The sequence below is a fragment of the Anneissia japonica genome, unplaced genomic scaffold (genome assembly GCF_011630105.1).
Source record: "Anneissia japonica isolate Jap-2015-1 unplaced genomic scaffold, ASM1163010v1 scaffold7731_len1735946_cov199, whole genome shotgun sequence".
Taxonomy (NCBI): Eukaryota; Metazoa; Echinodermata; class Crinoidea; order Comatulida; family Comatulidae; genus Anneissia; species Anneissia japonica.
This window is the reverse complement of record NW_022758997.1, coordinates 1654875-1659677: the sequence shown is the minus strand read 5'-3', so window position 1 is coordinate 1659677 and position 4803 is coordinate 1654875.

The following is a 4803-nucleotide window of genomic DNA, read 5'->3' as shown; positions in this document are numbered from 1 at the left end:
CTTAGGCTTATGCTTATGCTGTCACGGTTAACGTGTATTCGGGAATCTAAGAAGCAATATTTTTCAGTGGGCGTGGCCACCGAAAATAAATTCCACGCCCCCTCATATTTTGGTCAGTCTTATTTTACATTTTTTTCATGTTTAGGAATGTCTAAATTCAGTTAAATTAGCAATTTCTATTACATTTATAAATCTTTATAACATAGGCTATATAAAAATCAGATTTTTTTAAACAACTGAAATCTTGCCGTGAATGGGGCTTAAGTTTTAATGTGACGCAAGTAAACGAGACACCCACATTTTTCAATAAAGAAAGTGAAATCAGTACGTGGCGGTCACGACAGTGAGTGATATTTTCTAGTCTCAATCGATGGCTGCTCTCTCGTCACACGATTTTGGAGGAGAAAACGAATGCCGCGCGCGTACACACATGATGACATCGTCGACAGCCAGGAAACAGATTAAACACCGCCTCTCAACGCACTTATTTTGAACGTCCTGTAACTTTAAAATGTTGGCTTTAAATAAAGTTCTATTGCGATTAACTTGACTTCACTTAGTGAACTAACAAGGCTAGTGTTCTACTATTAAATCAATAGTTAACGTTTCATTTTTCTAAATGCATTATTTAATGTTTTTTTTAGTTTTAACTAAACAATGTCTTCGGGATATCGTTACGTTAGCAGCGTTGGCGACTACGTGATGATGAGTGGAGTGGGTGTGTAGGAACGTTCCTAATAAGTTACCGTACTCGCGCGAATAAGCGCCCGGGAGCTTAAAATATTTTTTTGCACTTTCTGAGGGGCGCTTATTTAAACGGGGCGCTTATGAAAACAGAGTGGAAACTAAGGGGGCGCTTATGGAAATAGATGGAAATCGAGGGGCTCTTATGGGAAATTATTAAATTCAAGAGGCACTTTTTGAATGAAAAAGACATTACGAATGGTGGTTTAGGCGGAAAAGAAATCCTCCAGAGAACTGGCTCATGACAAGAATGCGTGAATATTTACATAACAGCAAAATAGCAGGTGCAATTAGTGGTGGTGGGTAGTGGTCAGCTTGTTGGCCATCGGCCGAATGAGATTAGCAGGATGGCAGGATCATTGTATTTTTTCTTGAAAACTCAGATGAGAATGTGCTAAAGGTCGGAAAAAGAAAAAGAGGCGTAGGACTAGGCATAGACAAATATGTAAAAACTAGAGTAAAGTTGGAAATATTCTGTCTGTCCAGGGATCGGAGCTCTCGTTTGTCAAAAGAGAAATATCCTCATTCTGATATTGACCAAAGAAGAATGTGTTTCCATTCTGCAGCTCAAATCATGCCCGGCAACCACAGTCCCAGGATTGATTGGATTATTGACTTGCTAAAAAAAATAATCTTATGATATTATTCAAATTACAAGGGGCGCTTATTCAAACGGGGCGCTTAAGGATATTTTCACGTTAGGAGGGGCGGTTATTCGAGAGGGGCGCTTATTCGCGCGAGTACGGTATTCAACAGTGAACAATACTAAATGTTAACTGACGTTATCATGGACGCCTGACGTCATATTATTTGGTATATTATTACAACATATTTCCTCATCCGATTTAAAATTAACCTTCAATTTTCTTTCCTAAAACATACAAATCACGTGGAGTAACTAATTTTGTGGAATGAATGCCTATTGTTTTTACTTTCTCTTTTTCGCAATACATGCTAAATGTTCTAGACACACACTAATGCTAAATAATATTTTAATCAAATCAATATGAATACCTATATTTTTTTTAATTTCGCCGATTCGCACTAGGCCTACATTCTTAATGTTCTAGATGTACATTTAATGCCAATAAATTTAATTTAAATAAGCTAATATTTTGTTCTTTATTACTGTACATCAGTAGCGTATCAAATGGGTGCCCAGAGGATAAACAAATCACGGTCAAGCATACCTATTTAAAAATTACCTAAAATCACATAAATTTGCGAGTTAGCTCCCCCACAACATCGAGCAACCCCCTCCCCTTCACCTTCGCACCCCAATTTCAAGACTAATAGATACGCCATTGTTGCACATTAAAATAAATATATCATGAAGAAGACTACAATATTTGTTATTTTCTAATAAAAATAACAAATATTAATTAATTTAATAGCATGATTATTTATTCCTTATTGTTAGGCTATTTGTTAAGATAATAATTACTATTGATATCATTAATATTATTATTAGCCCTATACATTTATTGTTAATATTATGGTTAGTATTTATTACTGATAATAATATTTATTGTAGTTTCATGAATTCTGAATCTTAATAGCGTTTTTCGTATTCGCCAAATATTAAAATATCATGGAATCCAGCTCTCTGATAAGTATATATATTATCAACAATTTGAAGGTGGTTATCCGCCAGACATTATTACAACTAGTTTTGTCATACGTATTTGACCATATAAATGATATGAATGATATTTTTGGATGAACTTTAAGGATGAACTAGCTGATACTATAAGAAATATTAAAGGCAAGTTAACACCTGTTAAGGTCGGCAAGTTGCCGATTTGCTGTTACAGTACTTCGGTGGTCTGGGTCTCCTGCGCCTCTGGCACATTCAACATACTTATGTTTTGTCCATTCCTGTATGTCCCTTATCCTTATTTTTAGCTTTAGTTCCACTTTTCCTTCTATGAAAAATGTTTGTAGTCTTTTACAGTGGTGGCGCCATGATTTGATTGACGTGGGGGGGGGGCAGGGATATGAAGTCCCCGACTACTACTACAACTATCATTGTATTTCTATTAACTACCATAGTATTTTAGTCCTTCTTACATTGATCAAATCCATGGTTAAGGCTTTCTGTTTTTTTACAACATCTACCAGTGCTTGGAGTTGTTCCGATTCTGCCAAGTGGTGTCGTCTGCATATCTCAGGTTTGTGATGTTTCTTCCCCCAATTTTTACCCAGGTAACATATGTCATCCTCTCTAAGTATCTCTTCTGAGTAGAGGTTAAATAAAGTAGGTGATTAATACAGCATTGTCTCACTCCCCTGTTTATTTAAACATTCTCAGATTCTCAGTCATCAATGACACCACCATGTTGACATTCTGTATCAGTCTTAGGTACCATCAATAGGAAATTTCTTGAATGCATACATCAGCTTTTCATAGTTAAACTGATCAAATGCTTTTTTTTTTCAAAATCTATAAAGCATATGAACATTTTTGGAGATCTTTGGTTATTTTCTGTCCAACTCTAAATACTTACCAAAGATAGTCTTTAGATTGAGAATGACTTCTCTTGTACCCATGCCTGCTCTAAATCCAGAGTGAGTATCATCTACGGTACCGTATCTCACTTTCCCGTGTTGCTCTGTGACGCGGTACGCTCCTGGATTACTTTCAGAATCACTTTTACGATGGCTCATCAGACTGATGGTCCTATACTCGCTGCAATCTACTGCTTTCTACTTTTTAGGTGTCTTGATAAAAAGTGTCGCTATCTCAGATCAGTTAGAATGTATCCAGTGCTGTATTTATATATATCTGCATATACTTACAATGTCCAGAGCCTCTTCTTCTGTGCCTTTAGATGCTCAATGGCGATCCTATCCGGGCATGGGGCTCTACCACTTTTCATCAATCTGATAATGTGGTATCTCTGAGTTAAGTAGATAATTTAACTTAGGTGACTTTAAAATATATTTTGATGCTAATTCTGTCAGAAATTGTATGATACATGTTGATTATGTGTAAAGCACTAGACCTGATATGTTTTCTGCTAAATAACTTTAAAACTCTCGAATCAGTTGTTAAACATGCTTTGTTAACAGATTGAACAAGCTTATTGTCACCAACTTGCGTACACAAAAAAAAAGAGTTATGTACACTTACGTTTCTCCAATGTGTTTACTCTTAATCTTGAAAAACCTAAACCCCATGTCTCTTCGACTTTTTTTTTACTTTTCTTCAGCTTTTAACACTATTCAACCTCATACCTCTTAATAAACTCAACTTTAAATACAAACCCTCATCACATAATATACCTCAAGTAGGTAAGGTTAGGAAATGTATGTTCTAAAATGCTTTTCAATATTACTGGTGTCCATCAGGATTGTGTATTATCGCCTATTCTGTTTTCTATTTATACCAACGATTTTCGTGTAAATGATTCATGTAAGCTAATTAAACTTGCTGACAATTATGTTATTACTGGGTTGATTCTTAATGAAATGAATAATTTAGGGAAGTTATGTTGATTTGAAAGATGGTGTAAGGCAAATTGTTTAATCTTAAATACAGACAACACTATAAAGAAATATTATTTGACTTGCAGAAAAAGGAAATAGTTAATAATATTATTAAAGTTAATGACAAAGACATTTATATGGTAAATGAATATAAATTATGCGTCGTAATAGAAAAGACATGCACTGGAATGCAAATACTTTAAATATTGTAAAGAACTGGCCAGCGAATGTATTTTTGCTTAGGAAACTGAAGTCCGTTCAATGCAATGGAATACTGTCATTGTTTAATCATAGTACATATGATTAAACTCAGTGAGCAGCCTCACTGAGTACAAGACAAAAATAAATCGCAGTGGACCTTTCGGTCATTGTAACATACAATACTACTACTAGAAATTGCAAATTGCAAATGAAGTGCTGCGAAGAACTGCATATAAATGTTCTTCGAACAAAATTATTTATGCGAGTCAAGTGAAAATAATGAATAATAAAAATATAACAAATAATATGAGACACGACCCATTGTCTATATTAGAACACTTCTCATTGGGTTGTCTCTTATACACATCT